Raw genomic sequence first — 23960 nt, forward strand, 5'->3', positions numbered from 1 at the left:
CTTACCAACCAAAAAAAGTCCAGGACCAGATGGGTTCACAGCCAAATTCTACCAGAGGTACAAGGAGGAACTGGTACCATTCCTTCTGAAACTATTCCAATCAATAGAAAAAGAGGGAATCCTCCCTAACTCATTTTATGAGGCCAGCATCATCCTGATACCAAAGCCTGGCAGAGACACAACCAAAAAAGAGAATTTTAGACCAATATCCTTGATGAACATTGACGCAAAAATCCTCAATAAAATACTGGCAAACCGAATCCAGCAGCACATCAAAAAGCTTATCCACCATGATCAAGTGGGCTTCATCCCTGGGATGCAAGGCTTGTTCAATATATGCAAATCAATAAATGTAATCCAGCATATAAACAGAACCAAAGACAAAAACCACATGATTATCTCAATAGATGCAGAAAAGGCCTTTGACAATATTCAACAACTCTTCATGCTAAAAACTCTCAATAAATTAGGTATTGATGGGATGTATCTCAAAATATTAAGAGCTATCTATGACAAACCCACAGCCAATATCATACTGAATGGGAAAAAACTGGAAGCATTCCTTTTGAAAACTGGCACAAGACAGGGATGCCCTCTCTCACCACTTCTATTCAACATAGTGTTGGATGTTCTGGCCAGGACAATCAGGCAGGAGAAGGAAATAATGGGTATTCAATTAGGAAAAGAGGAAGTCAAATTGTCCCTGTTTGCAGACGACATGATTGTATATCTAGAAAACCCCATTGTCTCAGCCCAAAATCTCCTTAAGCTGATAAGCAACTTCAGCAAAGTCTCAGGATACAAAATCAATGTACAAGAATCACAAGCATTCTTATACATCAATAACAGACAAACAGAGAGCCAAATCATGAGTGAACTCCCATTCACAATTGCTTCAAAGAGAATAAAATACCTAGGAATCCAACTTACAAGGGATGTGAAGGACCTCTTCAAGGAGAACTACAAACCACTGCTCAAGGAAATAAAAGAGGATACAAAAAATTGAAGAACGTTCCATGCTCATGGGTAGGAAGAATCAATATCATGAAAATGGCCATCCTTCCCAAGGTAATTTACAGATTCATTGCCATCCCCATCAAGCTACCAATGACTTTCTTCACAGAATTGGAAAAAACTACTTTAAAGTTCATATGGAACCAAAAAAGAGCCCGCATCACCAAGTCAATCCTAAGCCAAAAGAACAAAGCTGGAGGCATCACCCTACCTGACTTCAAACTATACTACAAGGCTACAGTAACCAAAACAGCATGGTACTGGTACCAAAACAGAGACATAGATCAATGGAACAGAACAGAGCCCTCAGAAATAATGCCACATATCTACAACTATTTGATCTTTGACAAACCTGAGAAAAACAAGAAATGGGGAAAGGATTCCCTATTTAATAAATGGTGCTGGGAAAACTGGCTAGTCATATGTAGAAAGCTGAAACTGGATCCCTTCCTTACACTTTATACAAAAATTAATTCAAGATGGATTAAAGACTTAAATGTTAGACCTAAAACCATAAAAACCCTAGAAGAAAACCTAGGCGTTACCATTCAGCACATAGGCATGGGCAAGGACTTCATGTCTAAAACACCAAAAGCAATGGCAACAAAAGCCAAAATTGACAAATGGGATCTAATTAAACTAAAGAGCTTCTGCACAGCAAAGGAAACTACCATCAGAGTGAACAGGCAACCTACAAAATGGGAGAAAATTTTCGCAACCTACTCATCTGACAAAGGCCTAATATCCAGAATCTACAATGAACTCAAACAAATTTACAAGAAAAAAACAAACAACCCCATCAAAAAGTGGGCGAAGGACATGAACAGACACTTCTCAAAAGAAGACATTTATGCAGCCAAAAAACACATGAAAAAATGCTCACCATCACTGGCCATCAGAGAAATGCAAATCAAAACCACAATGAGATACCATCTCACACCAGTTAGAATGGCAATCATTAAAAAGTCAAGAAACAACAGGTGCTGGAGAGGATGTGGAGAAATAGGAACACTTTTACACTGTTGGTGGGAATGTAAACTAGTTCAACCCTTGTGGAAGTCAGTGTGGCGATTCCTCAGGGATCTAGAACTAGAAATTCCATTCGACCCAGCCATCCTATTACTGGGTATATACTCAAAGGATTATAAACCATGCTGCTATAAAGACACATGCACACGTATGTTTATTGCGGCATTATTCACAGTAGCAAAGACTTGGAACCAACCCAAATGTCCAACAATGATAGACTGGATTAAGAGAATGTGGCACATATACACCATAGAATACTATGCAGCCATCACAAATGATGAGTTCATGTCCTTTGTAGGGACATGGATGAAATTGGAAATCATCATTCTCAGTAAAGTATCGCAAGAACAAAAAACCAAACGCTGCGTATTCTCACTCATATATGGGAATTGAACAATGAGAACACATGGACACAGGAAGGGGAACATCACACTTCGGGGACTGTTGTGGGGTGGGGGGAGGGGGAGGGATAGCATTGGGAGATATACCTAATGCTAGATGACGAGTTAGTGGGTGCAGCGCACCAGCATGGCACATGTATACATATGTAACTTACCTGCACGTTGCACACATGTACCATAAAACCTAAAGTATAATAATAATAATAATAATAATAAAATAAAAAAATAAAAAATAATAAAAAAATAAAATTCATAATGAAGAAATCCGTAAAAAATAAAATAAAATAAAATAAAATTTAATTTAAAAGTCCTTTACTCATAGCCATTCCTCAATGGCTCATCTATTAACTATAGATGGAGACAGGATATAGGTAGAGATCAGTTTCACAGCATGGGACCTTCCCACATTGCCCTACGCCAGCATGATTAATGATCTAAAAGAGAAAAAAGGCAGTCACCAACCTTCTTAATCCCATTCTATCAATGGCTTGATACTGCCTTCTTTTAAAAAAACAAACAAACCAAAAAAAAGGGTGAGGGGATGAAGAGAAGGATCATAAAGATTCTCTTATCCTTTTCATCTTTCCCTGAACTTTGTAATTATAACCTCAATAAAAGGGTGGGACAATGGAAAGGAACATGTTTTACCTGAAAAGTCTCACAGGAGACTCCTTTACCTCATGAAATAAGTAACTTTGGGCAATGAGAAAATGGCATAGTAAAGGTACAGGCAAGCCAAATAAAATCACAAACTTGAAATTAGACTTCTTTTGCCCAGTTTATGAATATTCTGCTTTTTCCCACTATCCTCAGCATGAGTTTTAGAAATTATTGATTATGGCTTCAAGGTGAAGTCTGGCCAAGGCCAAGCTAAACATGTTCCAGTACTAGTCTGGGCCTATTCAAAGTTTAAAAAAAAAAAAAAAAAAAGGAATTGTATTTATTGAAAACTATTTTCAGAGCTCAAAAGCCTCAATTCCAAAAACAGTATTTTTTTCACCTTACTCTCACTCAACATGTTATTATTAATAATAATTATTACTGATATTTTAGAGCAAAAAGGTCTCTATTGCTGTTAATAAATTAAATGTATTTAAATAAAAAAAGTTAAAATCATGTTCATTTGTTTTCAATATAAGAGACATTCATCAATATTTGTGTAATCACAATCCAAATTATCTTCCTGTTTTGTGGGAGTTCCTCATTTTGTGTCTGAAAGAGAATCAGGAACCTCCCTTACTTATAAGATCCAAAAGTTATGTGTTGTTTGCTCCTTATACTTCTGACCGATCCATTCAGAAAACATTTCACAACAAAGAACACAAATTCAGGAGAAAGTGGTGAACCAGGAACAACACTGAGAAACCTAAATACATTCATGATATTAAATATTTCATAAAATATTTAAAAACCATTAAACTGGGATAGATTTATTTGAGGCAAATACTTCCACATTGTGCTAAATCATCTCAAGTGATCTTATTTATATATTATTTAGGAGAAAATATTTAAACAAATAAAAGTGTACATTAAAAGCAAAGAGGGAAAGTGTTCCATTTAGCATAAGTTTCATGCAGGTAAAACTTTTTTCCAGTTAAAGCCATTATTTGATACTTTGAGTTAGCATCAGCTTGAACTCATGGTGACTGCATTATGTGCTGAATGTACTGAAGGTACAGGTAAAGACAAATATAAAATCAGGACTGCTAGTATTAACATGAGACAAAATAGGATTCAGTGGAAAAAATTATCAAATGGAACAAATATTGTCATTTTACAATAATAAAAGTTACATATAAATATCAATGAATGCATACCCATTATTTGTTTAATCATATTAAAACATATAAACTAATTCAATAAATGCAAATTTTTGAAAATAGTTACATTTTTTCAAAATGTAAATTTTGAACATTTACATTTTCAAAAATGTAATTTTTTGAAAATAATTATTTATTTTTATAAATATTAAACAAAATGTTTAATTCAAATACAGAACTTATTAAGACTGAATATATAAAATATGTAAAGTACTTAATATACATCTCAAAACATTCAGGTTGCTGTATAAAAATAATAGCAGAGAGTCTAAAAATATGAAATAAACTACATCAGAAAGTACATTTTAAAAATCAAGGACAGCTGGCTCTGGAGCTCCTGAAATGAAGGGAATCAGGCAGATAGTGCACAGATGCAAAAGGGGTGCCAAAATTCTAATGGTGAGGGAATACCGATAATGTTGCTTTCAGAAAGGGAAATTCCCATTCTCAGTGAGAAAATATTGATAGTTGGTAAATCAGATCATATATAGCTGAAAAATTTTAAAAAGGAAGATAGTAAAAAGTGTGCAGGGCTTAAGGTATCAATATCAGGATGGAACCGATTCTAAGGAAGAAGCAAGTAACATGAAAACTGAAGTATACTCCCCCATAGAGATTCTATGGTGAAAAGAACAAAACAAAAAAAAAAAAAGAAAAGAAAAGAAAAAATAAGAGTACATCAGAATTTTTTTTAAAAAAATAAGAAGATTGCCAATTTTTCCCTGCTTAAAAAAAAATGAGCATTACTATTGAAGAAGTAATAGTCTATTGTATCAAAATGAGAGGATGTCTTGAACCAGTAAACCTAATTAGCATTCCACAATACTCATCTTTCTCTTCATATAATGATTACTGTTTATTTAAAAGAATAACATTTACAAAATAACAAACATACTACAGGCTATATTTTCACAATGCTAACATAGGAAAAACATAGAAAAAAAATAAGTGTAATATTCAAAATAATAAGTCTTCCTCTTCCAAATAAAATGAAGCTGACTCAACTATAACATAAACTTCAATCTGAATGAATATTAATGATTAAAAATATTAAATATAGAAATGAGCATTTATAGATGTTAAGGCATAAACAACAATAATACAAACCTGATATCAGAATTTCAATATCTAGAATGAAAGCAGATTACAAAAGAATATATAAAATGAGAATTGAAAAGATTCGGAAAAAATATGGATAGAAAATATAAAATCATCTGAGAAATAAAGATTTATTAACCAAAGGGAGGATAAATTTAAAATTTAATGTGTGATTGCAGAACTGCATAAAAACTAACTTCAAGATGAAAATAAAAATAAATAAGAAAGAAAATTCAGAAAATAAGTAACCTATATAGAGAAAAAGCAAAACAAGAGCCAATGTATATGTAAAAGAATGTAATTGAAGCCCAGGTGTAAGCACACACCGAGATAAACACACATAATAAAATTAATATTAAAAACAAGAATTCAAGATCATTCTCCAGGAAATAAACAAGACCCGATTCTACATGGTGAAAAGTTTGATGATGTATCATTACATAATTGACCAAGAACATTCAAATCAAGATATGTTGTGGTAAAACTACTGTGCTTTAAAAATTTACAAAAGCAGTAGAATTAAAAAGAAATTATTGGGGATCCAGGAATTCATAATAAGATACAAATGAAAAAAAAATCAGACACTGCAAGAAAAAAATACAAAGCCAAAGTATAGTAGAATACCATTTCCAACAGGCTTAAAGAAAGTAATTGTGAGTTAAATTATATATATATACACATACATATGTACATACATGTACATACATATGTACGTATATGTGTATATATATGTGTATATATCTATATATATAGAGAGAGAGAGATAGAGAGCTGCCCTTAAATATCAACAATATTTTTATATATGCAAGACATCATGGAATATTGTAATTATGAACTCTGAGAAATCAACTGGAGTGTGAGCTTTATTCCACAAATTGATAACTAGCAATTTCTTTAAAAAACGCTCATGGCTACATTAAACATATTAAATTGTAGATCCAACAATTAATCAAGTTGGAAACATCACTAAAGATTAGAACAAAATATGATTTGTCACATTGGTAACATATGTATTCAACTAATATACTCATCTGACAACTCGAACAATAAGATGATTAAATAAAAATAAAATATAAATCTATTTTAAATATATGTATTTTAAATATATTATAAAAGAAATCACTTAAAATTACAATTTCTTTTAATTTTATTATTATTATACTTTAAGTTTTAGCGTACATGTGCACAATTTGCAGGTTTGTTACATATGTATACATGTGCCATGTTGGTGTGCTGCACCCATTAACTCGTCATTTAGCATTAGGTATATCTCCTAATGCTATCCCTCCCCACTCCCCCGACCCCACAATAGTCCCCGGTGTGTGATATTCCCCTTCCTGTGTCCATGTGTTCTCATTGTTCAATTCCCACCTATGAGTGAGAACATGCAGTGTTTGGTTTTTTGTCCTTGTGATAGTTTGCTGAGAATGATGGTTTCCAGCTTCATCCATGTCCTACAAATGACATGAACTCATCATTTTTTACGGAAAAAGTACAAATTTTTTAAGGTAAAAAAAAGGTTAGTATAGTCTTGTAGGGTAGTTAAAAAAAATCAGGTAGTCTGATGCCTCCAGGTTTGTTCTTTTTGCTTATGACTGTCTAGGATATAGAGGCTCTTTTTTGATTCTATATGAAATTTAAAGTAGTTTTTTTCTAATTCTACAAAGAAAGTCAATGGTAGCTTGATGGGAATAGCATTGAGTTTATAAATTACTTTGCACAGTATGGCAATTTTCACGATATTGATTCTTCCTGTTTGTGAACATGGAACGTTTTTCCATTTGTTTGTGTCCTCTCTTATTTCTTGGAGCAGTAGTTTGCAGTTCTCCTTGAGGAGGCCCTTCACGTCCCATGTAAGTTGTATTCCTAGGTATTTTATTCTCTTTGTAGCAACTGTGAATGGGAGTTCATTCATGATTTGGCTCTCTGCTTGTCTATTGTTGGGTTATAGGGATGCTTGTGATTTTTGCACATTGATTTTGTATCCTGAGACTTTGCTGAAGTTGCTTATCAGCTTAAGGAGTTTTTGGGCTGAGATGATTTTTTAAATGCACAATCATGTCATCTGCAAACAGAGACCATTTGACTTCCTCTCTTCTTATTTGAATACCATTTATTTCTTTCTCTTGCCTGATTGTCCTGGCCAGAACTTTCAATACTGTGTTGAATAGGAGTAGTGAGAGAGGGCACCCCTGTCTTGTGCTGGTTGTCAAAGGGAATGCTTCCAGCTTTTGCCCATTCAGTATGATATTGGCTATGGGTTTGTCATAAGTAGCTCTTATTATTTTGGGATATGTTCCACCAATACATAGTTTATTGAGAGTTTTTAAGTGCCAGAACAAATATATAGACCAATGGAACTGAAGAGAGACCTCAGAAATAACTCCACACATCTACAACCATCTGATCTTCAACAAACCTGACAAAAACAAGCAATGAGAAAAGGATTCCCTATTTAATAAATGGTGCTGGGAAAACTGGCTAGCTATATGCAGAAAACGGAAACTGAAACCCTTCCTTACACCTTAAACAAAAATTAACTCAAGATGGATTAAAGTCTTAAATGTAAAACTCAAAACCATAAAAACCCTAGGAGAAAACCTCGGGGATACCTATAGGCATGGACAACATAACTAAAATGTGAAAAGCAATGGCAACAAAAGCCAAAGTTGACAAATGGGATCTAATGAAACTAAAGAGCTTCTGCATAGCAAAAGAAACTATCATCAGAGTCAACAGGCAACCTACAGAATGGGAGAAAATCTTTGCAATCTACTAATCTGACAAAGGTCTAATATCCAGAATCTACAAGGATCCTAAACAAATTTACAAGAAAAAAACAACCCCATCAAAATGTGGGCAAAGGATATGAACTGATACTTCTCAAAAGAAGAAAGTTATGTGACCAACAAACATATGAAAAAAAGCTCATCATCACTGAACATTACAGAATTGCTAATCAAAACCACAATGAGATACCATCTCATACCAGTCACACTGGTGATGATTAAAATATCAGGGAACAATAGATGCTGACAAGGCTGTGGAGAAATAAGAATGCTTTTACACTGTTAGTGAGAGTGTAAATTAATTCAAACATTGTGGAAGACAGTGTGGTGATTTCTTAAGAATCTAGAACCAGAAATACCATTTGACCTAGCCATCCCATTACTGGGTACATATCCAAAAGAATATAAATCATTCTACTATAAAGACACATGCACACCAATTTTTATTGCAGAACTATTTACAAAAGCAAAGACTTGGAACCAACCCAAATGCCCATCAATGATAGACTGGATAAAGAAAATGTGGCACACATATGCCATGGAATAGTATACAGCCATAAAAAAGAATGAGACCTTGTCCTTTGCAGGGACATGGAAGAAGCTGGAAGCCAGCATTCTCAGCAAACTGACACAGGAACAGAAAACCAAACACTGAATGTTCTCACTCATGAGTAGGAGTTGAACAATGAGAACACATGGACACAGGGAGGGGAAAAACACACACTGGGGCCTGTCAGAGAGCGGGGCCCCAAGGAGGGAGAAGATTAGGACAAATACCTAATGTATGTGGGGCTTAAAACCCAGATGACAGGTTGATAGGTCCAGTGAACCACCCTGGCACATGTATACCTATGTAAAAAACCTGAACATTCTGCACATGTATGCAAGAACTAAGTAAAATTTTTTGAAAAGAAAATAAGAAAACAGACCAATAGAGATGTATACATTGATACAGATATGTGTGTGCATATAAATAAAATATAATATTCATTGTAGTTATAATATTAAACTGTAGTTAATTTTATGTGTCAACTTGACTAGACTAAATGTTGCCCAGACTTCTGGTAAAATCATTATTGTTGGATATGTCTGTGAAAGTGTCTCTGAAAGAGATTTGCATTTCAATTGGTAGGCTGGGTAAAGAAGACCACCTTCACCAATGTAGGTGGGCATCATTCAGTCTGCTGAGTGCCTAAATAGAGCAGAATGGTAGAGAAAGGGTGAACTTGCTCTTTCTCTTTGATTGAGGTATTCATGTATTCTTGCCCTCAGACTTCAGCACTGCTGATTCTTGGGCCTTTAGACTCAGAATGGGATTACTCCATCAATCACCTGGTTCTTAGGCCTTTAATCTCAGACTGAAATACACCACCTAGCTTTCCTGGTTTTCCAGATTGCAGACAGTGTACTGTGGGGATCCTTGACTCTCATAATTACCTTAGCCAATTCCTACATTAAATCTCCTCGTGTGTGTGTGTGTGTGTGTGTGTGTGTGTGTGTACATTTTTTCTCTCTGTGGAGAACCTAGCCTACCAATACTCTTTTAAATATGAGAGTTGAAACCAAATACATCAGGCATGATAATAAATGTAAACATGCTTAACTCACCCATTTTATTAAGTTTCTAGTTGTTTTTGTTTTACTTTTTAAAATAGATTTATAAAGGGAGTGCAAGTGCAGTTGTGTTACACAGATATGTTGCACAGTGGTAAAGCCTGGGCTTTTAGTGTGTTTATTACCCAAATAGTGTACTTTGTACCCAATAGGTAATATTTCACCCCTTACCCCCCTCCCACCTTTCCATCTTTTTGAGTCTTCAATGTCTATTATTCCACTCTCTATGGCACTGTGTATCCATTGATTATCTCTCACTTATAAGTGAGAAAACTGTTTTTGACTTTCTGTTTCTGAGACATTTCACTTAGGTTAATGGTCTGCAGATCCATCTGCCTTGCTGCAAAGACATGATTTTATTTTTTGTTTTGGCTGCATAGAATTTCATGATGTGTATGTGCATGCATGTGTGTGTGTGTCACATTTTCCATATCTAATCATCCACTGATGGACACTTAGGTCGATTCCATGACTTTGTTGATTTCATGACATTGTTAGTGTGAATAGTGCTGTGACAAACATATGAATGCTTTTGTCTTTTTGATATAACAATTTCTTTTTTTTTGGGGGGGTGGACACTCAGTAGTGAGATTGCTGGACTGAATGTTAGCTCTGTTTTTAGTTCTTTGTAAAATTTCTGTACTGTTTTTTACAGAGATTATACTCATTTACGTTCCCACCAACAGTGCATAAAAATTTGCTTCCTTCTGCATCCAGGCCAACATCTGTTGTTTTTGATTTTTAGTAATAGCCACTCTGACTGGTGTAATATAGTGTTTCATTGTGGTTTTAATTTGCATTTGTATGATGATTAGTGATGTTGAACATTTTTTCATATGTTCGTTGGCTACTTGTATATGTTCTTTGAAAAATATCTGTTAATATTATTTGTCCACTTTTTAATAAAGTTATTTGTTTCTTTTTGAATTGTTTGAGTTCTTTGTAGAGTCTGAATATTAGCATTTGGCGAATGCATAGTTTGAAAATAGTTTTTTAAAAAGATTTCCAGTACATTTCGCAAAGCAACATCTAAACTTATGTAACTTTAGATATATCTAAAACAATGGCTTTAAAAGCTAAACTTAAAAGATTGACAAAGGTAAAACAGGTAAACCAAAACAAGAAAAAAAAAGTAGGAGTTAGAAACCTTCTATTAGACAAACTAGAACTCAGCCAAAAACAGTAAATAATCAATGAAGAGCATGCTATAATGGTAAAAGCCACAATTCACTTCCATATAATATATATTAAAGAAATGCAAGATGAAATAGACAGAAACACACTCATAATAGGAGATTTGGTGCCCTATGTTTTAGGCCATTATAAGACAAGTGGACAAACATTAAGGAAGATTTAGAAGGTCTAGATAACATAATCAATAAGGTCAATGCTGGAAAACATATTCATTACATATTTTGACATTAGAGAATATACCTTTTGTTCCCAAGAACATGTGAAACATTCACAAAGTAAATCATATAATAGCTCATAAGAAATCATCAATAAATACTATGAAGCAGAAAAAATACAGTAATTTTTTTCACAGTTCAATAAAACTAGGATGAAATAACGTTTTAAAAGACTGTTTCTCCAGGAAATAAAAAGAATAGAAAGCTCCCTGTTTATTTGGTGAGAACAAGAATAAGCTTAAAATCTGGGATGGCAGAAAATAAATATAAGCTTAGGATGAAAGGGAAAAAATATACTATAAGGCTATCTGTCTTACAATTTTGTTATGAAAAACCAATTACACAAATGGTGGAATAACTATAGGAAAACACTTGAAATGTATGCAAATGATGAAAGTATAGAAAAACAGTCAAAATTTTTGTTATTTGATATAATTTATTTATTAAAAATGACTTCTCATTTCAGCTCTGAAAAAAAGAGACTTTTGAAGTCATCAATCCTATCTTTATCACAAGGAAAAAGCTTTATTTTTTTTAAAAAAAAGTCTTTCTTTGTACTGATTAGAGAATTGACCTTGCAGGGAAAACCACCACCCTGAAATCTGCAGAGACAGGAAAAATACAAAGAATTACAGCTGAGAGTTGATTACCGGGAGTGGAAGTCAATGGAACTGTCAACTGGTAGAAACAATTTATAAATAATTTTCACAAATTACTAAGGCTGCGTTTGAATTAGAATGAGAGTGAGAAACTTCCCAAAGCCAGTCTTAGTGAGTCTCACATCTTTCTGGGTTTTACCTCCTGGAACCCTAGGAGATTCTCACAGTGAAGACCCAAGCCAGTTTTTGTTTCACTCATGGTCTGGGCAAGGGGAGGGTAACATTTTTGAAATATGATTTCATTCTGCATAATAAAGGCCTACTTTTCAGAGAAAATATTTTTTCAGAGCTTTATCCCACCAAGGGATAAGGCGTTTAGTCAACTGCAACTCTGTTAGACTTCCTATCTTACATAAAGGTGAGGAAAATGTTTATGAAATATTTGTGAGGGTCACAGCCTAGGAAAACAGTTCAGCTTGTCCGAATGTTTGTGTCCTCCAAAATGTGCATATTAAAATCCTAATTGTCAGGGTGATGATATTAGAAGGTGGGGACCTTGGGAGTTCATGAGGTCTCCATCCTCATAAATGGGACTAGTTCCCTTTTAAGGAAACCCCAGAGAGCGAGCCAGTGTCTTTCACCATGTGAAGACACAGCAAGAAGGCACTGTCTGTAAGAGTGGGCCCTCACCAGACACTGAATCCGCCTGCAGCTAGACGGTGGACCTCCCTGACATTGTAACTATGAGAATTAAATTTCCACTGTTTATCAACGACTCAGACTGAGATATTTTGTTATGGTAGTTTAAATGAACTACAAAAGTCAAGTAAAAATTGAAAATTAAAGCTATTACTTTACATTTATTTATTTCTTGTCTGACACTCTTTCCTTCTCAAAGCAAAATTGAGTTTCTGATCTGTATTATTCTTCTTCTTGAAGAACTTCTTTTTACATTTCTTGCAGGACAGGTCTGCTGGTTATGAATTTTTTCAGTTTTTGTTTGTTTGAGGGAAGTTTTATTTTACCTTGACTTTTGAAGGATATGTTTACTGCATACTCCATGCTCTTCTTGTTTGCATGGTCTCTGAAGAAGGCTCTGGTAATTCTTACCCTTGTTTCTCCATAGGTAAGGTGTTTCCCTCTCTCTCTGGATTAATTCAAGAATTTGGTTCTGGTTTTCTGCAGTTTGAACATGATATGCGTAGGTGTAGATTGTTGGGTGTTTATGCTGCTTAGTGTTCTTTGAGCTTTCTGTGTCTGTGGTTTGATGCCTTTCAATTTGGATAATTTTAGGTCACTATTCAAATATTTATGATTTGTTTATTCTTGTCCTGCTGATAATCCAGTTACACATATGTTACACATCATGCTCCACAGTTCTTAGATATTCTTTTTTAAAAATTCTGTTTTTTCTTTCGTTTTAATTTAGAAGTCTATTAACATGACTTCAAGCTCAGTAATTGATTCCTTCTTTAGTCATGTCTAGTCTACTGATGACCCCATCAAAAACATTCTTCGATTCTGTTACATTGTTTTAATTTTTTATTGGTTATCAGTTTGGTTATTTATTTAAAAGTTTATATCTCTGTCTACATTAGCCATCTGGTTGTGTTTGTTGTCATCATTTTCCATTAGAATGCAATGTATTTATTACAGTCATTTTATATTTTCTTGAATATTATTCTAAAATCTCAGCTATATCTCAATCTAGTTCTGATGCTTGAATTGTTTAGTTCCTTATAGATTCTGGATATTAGGCCTCTGTTGGATGCATGGTTTGCAAATATTTTCTTTCATTTTGTAGGCTGTCTGTTTAGTCCATTGATAGTTCCTTTTGCTGTGCAGATGCTCTTTTGTTTAATTAGGTCACACTTGTCTGTTACTGGTTTTGTTGCAAATGCTTTTGTGACTTAGTCATAATTTATTTGCCAAAGTCCATGTCCAGAATGGTATTCTATAGGCTTTCTTCTAGGATTTTTGTAGTTTTAGGTTTTACGTTTAAGTCATTTTGTTGTTGTTGTTGTTGAGTCAGGGTCTCTCTCCAGTTGCCCAGGCTGGAGTACCGTAGTGTGACCTCAGCTTACTGCAGCCTCAACCTCCCAACTCAGGTTATTCTCCCACCTCAGCCTCCCGAGTAGCTAGAATTACAGGCACACACCACAGTGCCTGGCTAATTTTTTGGCATTTTTAGTAGAGACGGGGTTTGACTGTGTTGCCCAGGCTGGTCGTGAACTCCTGGACTCAAGCAATCTGACCGCCTCAGCCTCCTAGAGTGCTGGGATTACAAGTGTGGGTCACCATGCCTGGCTTACAATTAAGTCTTTAATCCATCTTCACTTAATTGTTGTATATAGTGAGAGATAGGGATCCAGTTTGATTCTTTTGCATATGGGTAACCAGTTATCCCAGCTCACTATATTGACTAGGGAGTCCTTTCTTTGTTCCTTGTTATTATCAAATTTATCAAAGATCAATTGGTTGTAGGTGTGTCACTTTATTTCTGGGTTTCTATCATGTTCGATTGATCTATGTGTCTGTTTTGTACCAGTGCCATACTGTTTTGCTGACTGTAGCTGTATAGTACAATCTAAAGGTGGATAGTATATTGCCTCTAGTTTTGTTATTTTTGCTTGGGATTGCATTGGCTATTTTGGCTCTTTTTTGGTTCCATATGAATTTTAGAATAGTTTTTCTTCTAATGTTGTGAAAAATAACATTGGTAGTTTGATAGGAATATTGTTGAATCTGTAGATTGCTTTGGGAAGTGCGGTCACATTAAGAATATTAATTCTTGAAATCCATGCACATGGGATGTTTTTCCATTTATTTGTATCATCTGTGATTTCTTTCATCAGCTGAAAATTTCCCAAATCTTTAAGTTCTCTTTCCTTTTTATTGTAAATTTTGTCTTTACATTGTTTCTCATTTCTTGCATTTTAGTATAAGCTTTCAAGAGAAGCCAAGCAGTTTCTTCAATGCTCTGCTTAAATGTTTTCTCTTCCAAATATCCAATCCCATCGTTCTCAAGTTTTACATTCTATGAAACACTAGGACATGAAAAAAGTTCATCCAAGTTCTTTGACACTTTATAACAAATATTAACTTTCTTTCAGTTTCCAAAAACATGTTCCTAATTGCCATCTAAGACCTCATTGGAATTGCCTTTACTGTCCACATTTTTACCAACATTTTGCTCATGACCAAGTAGGTAATCTCTTAGAAGTTTGAGGCTTTTTCTACAGTTCTTCTCTTATTCTAAGCCTTCAATAGAATCATCTTTTATGGTTCATTCATGCTGTTTCTGGCATGTACTTAAAAATTCTTTCAGTCTGAAACTATTAGGAAGTTCCTAAACGGTCTTCAAAATTTTAGGTATTTTTTCATAGCAACACCCCACTCAAGTACCAATTTTCTTCTTGGTCCATTTGGGCTGCTCTAACAAAATACCTAAGAATTGACAAGTTGTAAACAATAGAAATTCATTTCTACAATTATGGATGCTGAGAAGTCCAAGATCAGATACTGGCATATTTGGCATCTAGTGATATAGAAGTCTGTTCTCCAAGAAATCATATAATGCTTTCTTGGAAACACAAGACAACAGATGGTCAGAGGAAGTGAGGCAAAAACTGATAAAACTTAAAAGAGAAGTATACATGCCTACTGTTATAGTTAGAGATGTCATAACTCTTCTTTTTGTAATTGATCAATAAAGCAGGCAGAAAATCCGTAATAATGTAAATATTGTGAAAAGACTTTTAATCAACCAAACAAATTTACATTTGTAGAATAATTCACTCAACAAAAGCAGAATAAACATTCTTAAGTTACCATAAAATATTCATTGAAATACATCACACACAGAGTCATAATAAAATACAAATTATACAATGCATATTATGAGATCATAATGTAATTAAAATAGATATTAGGAGAAGAAAAATAGCTAGAAAATCCGAAAATATTTGGAGATTAAACCGAACAGTTTGAAATGATACAAAGGTCCAAGATTTCAAGATAAGCTAAAACAATTTTTAAAATAAGTAAAAATGAAAATAAAACTTCTCTAAATTTATGATATGCAGTTAAATAAGCAAGCAGAGGGAAATTTATGACATGGAAAGTGTCTTTTAGAAAAGAAAAGTATCTAAATTAAATAATCTAAGTTTCCACCTGAAGAAACTAGAGAAACAACAGTGATTTAATATCAAAGTAAAAATGGTAAAATAAGTTATAAAAAGTAGAGCAGAAATCAGCTAACCTAAAAATGAAAAAAGGATAGAGAAAATGATAATAAACAAAAAGTCCTTCATTAATTATAGATTCAATAATATTGACAAACCTCTAGCCAGACTCACTAAGAAATAAACAGAAATTGTCAGTAATGCAAGTGAAAGAGGATTCATCACTACTAACTTTATAAACAGGAGCATGATAAAGGTATACTATGAAAAACTGTATTCAACAAATTTGATAGCTTAGATAAAATATACCAATTACTTGAAAGACATAATCATCTATTGAAATAATTTCAGCAGACCCATAACTACCAATAAAATATAATTAAATTAATAACTTAAAACTCTCCTCCAAACAAGAAAGCACTAGGCCCAGATGATTTCACTGGTGAACTCTACCAAATATTTAATGAATTAATGATATTATTCTTCCATAATCTCTCTCATGAAACAAAAAGCAGCAGAAACACCCCATAATTCATCCTATGAGGTTATCCTAATACCATAACTATAATGACATTAATGTGAAGGAAAACTACAAGAAAACTGTTCGTGAACTGATGATAAGTTTAGTTGAAAGGCAAAAGACCTAGAATACTCATTACAGTACCAAAGTTGAAGAACAGAGTTGGAGCATTACCTGACTTGTCAACTGATATTCGCAAAAGGGACAAAGGCAATTCAATGTAGAGAGTACTGTCTTTTCAACAAATAGAGGGGGCAATTAGACATCTATATGCAATAGGTAGATGATAGATAGATAGACAGACAGATAGATAGATAGATAGATAGATAGATGATAGATAGATAGATAGATCAATCTAGACAGAGACTTCACAACTTTCAAAAAGTTACCTCAACATGTATCATAGATCTAACCATAAAATTCAAAATTATACCGCTTCCAAAAGAAAACGCAAAGGAAAATTTAGGTGAAGTTTGGTTTGGCGTTCACTTTTTAACTACAAAACTAAGAGCAAAATTTATGAAAATGAGCATTGAGAAATTGTACATATTATAATTAATTGTTTTTCTACCAAAGAAACTACCATTTAGAAAATGAGGAAAGCCACAGATGAGGAAAAAAATTATATGTATATCTGATAAAGAACTTCTATCCAAAATATACAAAGATCATTTAAAACTCAGTAATAAAACAAACAAACAACCTAATTTATAAATTACCAAAGATCTGAACAGACACCTCACCAAAGAAAACATACAGAAGAAGAATAAGCATATTAAAAGATATTAGACATTGCTTTTTATTACAGAATTCAAATTAAAATGACAGTAAGATAACATTGCATACTTATTTGAATTGCTAAAACAAAACAACAACAAATGTACATCAAGTCATAGTAAGTACCCAGAATGACAGTAACTTTAATTAATTTCTGGTGGGAATGCAAAAGAATAGAGCCACTGTGAAAAACAATTGTTAGTTTTTTACAAAGATAAACAGAGACATTGCATGCTACATATTAATTGCACTTGTAGGAAATAGCCAACTGATTTGAAAACTTGTGTCTACACAAAAGGCTGTACATGATGTTTATAAAAGCTTTATAATCACCAAGAAGTGGTACGATCCAAGTGGTCCTTGAATAGGTGAATGTATAAAAAGACTATGGTATATCCATACAAAGGAATATTATTCAGCAATAAAAATAATCTATCAAGGGAAGAAAACATACTGATGGACCCTCAATGAAAATTGCTAAGTGAAAGAGATAAGTATATAAATATTTATAATGTATGTTCCCAATTATGTGACATTCCAGAACAGGGAAAACTATAGTTGGAGCTCAGAGTATAAAAGAGGTAATGCACTGAGGAATTTTTAGGATTATGAAACTGTCCTGTATGACACTGTAATGGTAAAAACCTGATATACATTTGCCAGAACCCGTACAAATTTATAGAACAAAAATCAATTCTTTGAGTATGCAAGTTTTAAGAAGTAATTTTGGAGGTCGGGATATCCCAGGAAAAAAATGTAAAATGTGACAAGAAAATCTAACTATATTACAAATATGAAACAACCTCACTGAAAGATGGTGGAAGAATATTGACCTAATTAACATTCAAAATGAGTGGAATCAATGACTCAAGTCAAATTTAACTGTGCATAAGTACTGTACTTTAACTGATAAACTTATTTTCAATAGATTCATGGGTTAGCAATTCTGATACTCTTATAAATGTATGTTAGCACTGTGTAATTATGTAAATGGATGGTTAATGGTGGGAGATGAGTTTCTTACTGTTGAAGTGAGAATTTACAGATATTCAAGTGCAGAAGTCTTAAATGAGCCACATGGTAATGGTTTAAACTCAGAGACATATTTATGAATTCATGTTTATATTAACATAAATACAAATGGTTACATACGGAAATACTTAGTTGGAATACACACAGCATGTATATATAAACTCCTTGTTTTATCAGCTGAGAAGGTCTAATAGCAAAGATGCCCAGAAGCAAGGAGCACACATATTGCCAGATATTTGTTTCTAATGCAATTCTATAATGAAAGAAACCAGTGTTCCTTAGAGAAATGGCTAACACTAAGACTGGAAATATGTAAAATCATCCTGGGGCTCTCTTAATATCAGAAATTAAAGAAATGTTTAAATAAGTAAACAAACAAGAAAGAAAATCTCACACTGATGGGGCTATGTCAGAGAGTTGCAAGAGAAAACAGAAAATATCCCCAATGGTGAAATGCTCTCAAAGAGCTCCCAATAGTCTTAAAGCAGGAGCAATTTGAGAAAGAACATAATTAGAGTAGAATTAGATTTGAATCAAAAGAGTAAAATAAATATCCATGTGCGTATATTGATTCCCAAGATAAAATTTATAAATGAATGAATGGATAAATGGGAAGAAACAATAAATCTGCAATTTAAAATAATTCCAAATAATTTATGAAGAAATCCTTCCTTAAGAAGAGGAAGCATAGCTCCTACTTCTTAAGTTTCGGCTGCATTTAGTGACTACTTTTCAAATAATATAATATGGAATAGGACGGGGAGCAGAGTCTTATAACACAAAAACCTGAAAAATACTGCCTCAGTCAGATGGTTAAGGTTGACACCTTATGTCTTGGGGATTATTTATTGACCTAGGTATAAACATCTAAACGCTAGAAATCTTGTGGAATGTTTTATGGTAACGCAAATCTTGATCTGGCTCTGGAATGTCTTCTAAAATTTGTTCCATTTGCTGTTTGCCTTCCTCCCTCCATCCCTCCCTCCCTCCCTCCGTCCCTTCCTTCCTTCCTTCCTTCCTTTCCTCCTCCTCCTCCTTCTTCTTCCTCTTTCTCTCTCTTCTCTTTCTCTCTCTCTCTCCTCTCTCTTTCTCTCCCTCACCTTCTGTTATGCCTTTATTTGTCTCTGCAAACTTAACCAAAATTCTACTGCATAAGATGGGACATCTCAACGGAAAAAAAAAACAAAAAACAGGAAATATTCCTAGAAATAACAGTTCAAATTTAAACATTAGAAGAGATAAATTATAGGATAGAAAATTGTGGATATTCATGGAGAAACCAATGACTAAACTTTAAATGTAGATAAAATAAATTACTTTGATTGAATCATATATAATGATTAAATTTTCACTTGGTAATATTTTGAACAGAACAGAAAATGTAGGAAGCTATATTAATAAACGTAGAATCAATCTAAGGTTGAAACAAAATAACTATTTGAAGGAATAAAATAACTATTTGAAATAAAAATATTATTATTTTAAACAGTATATTAAATCACAGGGTAAATATCATTTTTATATCTCTAGAGCAATATTGAAATAATCCTTAAATCCCAATACATTTTTAAGCCAATTCAGTGAAATGATCATAAGATATTTAAAATTACTTTTGGCTTAAACATTTTATAAGTTTGTGGTACAATGTAGATTATATGGTCTGATATAGAATAAACACAACCATGGATATACATATACACACAAAAAAACCCACACATATTTTAGATATTATATATGCATATTAAAGTCTTTATTATCTTCAATTTCAAATAATCATTATAGTCAGTTTTTAACTGATTGTATATGGCACAGAATTTAAAAGGTAGACAATGATATATGTACAGTGAAAACAAAGACTTTTGGTCTTCTAGTCATCAGTTCTTCTCATAGAAAAAAGAATTGCAATTTCTCATTTATATTTCACATATACCATGTGCAAATAAAATATTAAAAATATTTATAAATATGCATGTATGTGAATGCTTACAGACATATGCACATATACACACATATATTTGTCATTTCATGAATAAATCATATTATCTGGCTCTAAAGATGAAATTACTGTATCAGGAAACTATACATTTTAAATTTTAATTATTTTGACATATTTTGTCAATTGAAGTTATACCAATTTACTGTTGACCCTCAACACATCCTTTTTAATACCAAAAACTTATCAAACTTGTTGATTTTCATAAATTTGATCAATAAAAATGGGCAATTTTGATTTCAAGTTGCATTTCTCTTATAATAAACATGATTGTTAATATTTAAAACTATTAAAATTCACTTTTTGAAAACTGTTTTTTCATGTCTTGGTTAATTTTTCTGGGTTCTTATACTTTTCTTATTGATTAATAGGTTATATTTATATAAGGAAATTAACTTATCAAATAATTATCATTTTGTGTACATTTGTAGTTTATCATTTCTCCTTTGTTTCTGATGATGAAACCCCCAAATTTAACATTTATTTTTACACAATTATTGGTCTTTTAACAAACTGTGACTCTGAAATAATTATTTCATGTTTTCTCATAACACTATTGTGGTTATATTATTCTTGTTTAAATTTTTTAAATTATTAGGCATTTATTTTGTTTTAAAACCTGTATTATGAATCTTCTTTTGATGGAGGTGAAAAAATGTGATTTTTATGTTTATGTTTTTTCAACTACCATCATACTTTCTTAACTGCATTTATTAAATAATGTATCTCTACCTCCACTGATTTGCAATATGGCATTTATTGTAAATTTATTTCCAGTAAATATATGGTATTATACAGTATTATAATCTTATGGGACCAGTCATATATGCAGTCTTTTGCTGACTGATGTTTCACTATGCAGTGCATGTCTGTATTTCTAAAACATACATACACAGACATAGAGAAACATATATATACACACACAAAATAAATATATACAGAAAAATATGTATATGTCAATATTCCTCTGTAATATTTTCTTTAATAATCCATATCAATATTTTCTTTCAGGAAATAAGCAGGGCATCAAAGGATTATTTTTATATTTACCCGAAACCATTGAACAATTCCATCAACCTAGTTTAAAACACATTGGAAAACACTGCTAATCTTTTTGTTTTTAATTGCATACTTACATAGGTTTTACTAATATGTCACTTACAGTTTTTATATACTCAATGTTTTTTGTTAGCTTTATGTATATATGTGTTTAAAAAATGCTAAATATTTCAAGTTTTTATGCCAAAATCATAATTCTTTATAATAATTATTTATAATCTTTCCTTCAGTTTTGATGCAGTGGGGGTTTAATTTTTATTTGCATTATTAATTCTTTATAAATTTGGAAGTTTCTCCTGTATGAATGTTGGGAAGTAATATATTGTTGCCTTGGGGGATAGGTATGGTAGTTGTCCAACAATTTTACTTAATTTTTAATAATAATTCCATTTCTTCTACTGTTTATGTTAAAATGTGTATGTTCCTAATAATCAACAATTTTTAACTCCTATTTAAATTTATATATTTACAATGTGAAATGTAATCTCGTGATTACATTTAAATTCTCTTGTGGATATTTTATATTGATATTTCTATTTTGTGTATGTTTCTCCTCACTAGGTTAAGTTTGTCTTAATACATTTTGCTCTTTTTTTCCAACGTAATAGCTCTTAGATTTATTTATATGTTACATCATATTCTATTTTATTTCAATAATTACATTTTTCCAATTAGATCTATTTTCTACCTGAATTACTACTTTCTAAGTTGAATGTCTTATCTGTTATTGTAACTAACTCTTTTGTATTATTACTGTTAAAAAGTGCATAGTTTATTTCAACATTTATCTTGGCTGTATCCTAAAGGTAAGATTAAAATGTGAGCTAATTGTTCTATAACGTTACATGTTTTGGTTTACTTTACCATTGAATGAAAAATGCTAATTAAATTATTCTTTTGATTTATATTTCTCAGTTAATTTTCTGTAATTTATGACATGGTGTGATTTCATATTTGTGCGTACATATTTATGATTTGATGTTATTTTTGGGATTATAAATGCCTTTCCATTTTAAACATATTTCCTTTGATATTAAAATTGCAACCCAAGATTTTAAAAATTGCTTTATTGAGGTATAATTTATATAAAATACATTAAAATTGTTCAAAAAAGTTTTGGCACATGTTCATACATGAAGCCATCACAAAAATAAAGATAATAAACATTTCTATTTCTTAACTGCTTTGTATTTTTTCTCTTCCTTACAGCTGCTACATCCTTTTGCTCAGTTGAACACAAACTTGCTTTAATCACTATATAGAAATCCCTGACTCATAAGGATTTTGTTATGAGAAGTGGTTGTAGAGGAACAGAACATTAAAGATTAGTTTTGTACGCTGATACTGTTTTTGAACAGGTTAAATGTGAGATGCCTTTTAGACTTCCAGTGTGAATCGAACACATGGATAAAAAATTCTAGTTTCAGAGAGAGATAAGAGCTAGATACAAATTGGGAATCAATTGTATCTAGAATACAATAGAAATAGTGTTTAAAAACATGTGACTGGATGAAATCATGTAAAGAGGAAGTATAGGTAACAAAATAGACTAGTTATTTTCAAGAATGGACATAACAATCTCCAGAGTAAAAAAAAATACCAATTGATTATGAAGTTTCATATATTACATGTGTGTGTTTGTGTGTGTGTGTGTGCCTGAGTTTGTGTAGTTGAAGGGATATCGACTGTGTGGAGAGGTAGTTGTAGTGTTTAGTTTTATCCAAATAACAGAGACAGCAGTTTCAGTTCTGCCTATACTTAAGTATCACCTTCATGCATTCTCTTTGACCACCTCCGTGAAAGATATTTCTGCATGCTTTCTTGTTAAAGTTCAGCTCTTATTTTCTTCTACGGAGTTCAGAGTATCTTCTGCAACCAGCCCTCAGATGCCATTCCCCCTGTTAGAAACAACACACTGCTGATTTTTGGTTTTGCCCCTCACGAAGTGTTGTTACTTTAGACAACTATTCTGACAGAATTATTTCTGAAAACTGCGATTGCATGGACCTTTTTTCAGCATCTTCACATACCTCAGTTTAATCTTTAATGACTTTGACAGCCCTTCCTCATGTGTACTGGTTTTGGGTTACAGATCTTTCACAGTTTTAGAGAAGTCAGTTTGCAACTCTATTACGCATTACTTCTGCTGTTTTGATATAATTTTAATACCTTAAAGTTTCTGCTAATATGAGCTTGAACTCTCAGTGGTGATTTTTTCTGAGAATAAAAAGTTTCCTGGTTTATGATAAAAATATTTATTTTCTTTATATTTTCTGGACATATCTGCCCTTTCTTTGTATTACTATTATAGGACTAACAAATTTTAACTTGAGTTAACCTTAACAACAACTTATAAAAGTGTATAGTATACTTAAATTAGCTTTTATCTGACCTTTACGAGACTTAGGTAAGATGGATTTTTCTGGTTTATTCTGTAGAATTCTTTTTTTGATCCTACAGTGGCATTGTAATTCTCTACATAATTTATCAAAAGTAACATTATTAATAATCTGCTGAGCACACTTTTAAAAATAGATTTCTTCTCATTGATTAGTGTATTTTCACTATGACTTACAGAGACTTTGAATTTAGTTATTTAAGCTCCAAGACACAACAGGTATT

The sequence above is a fragment of the Pongo abelii genome, chromosome 1, assembly GCF_028885655.2.
Source record: "Pongo abelii isolate AG06213 chromosome 1, NHGRI_mPonAbe1-v2.0_pri, whole genome shotgun sequence".
Lineage (NCBI taxonomy): Eukaryota > Metazoa > Chordata > Mammalia > Primates > Hominidae > Pongo > Pongo abelii.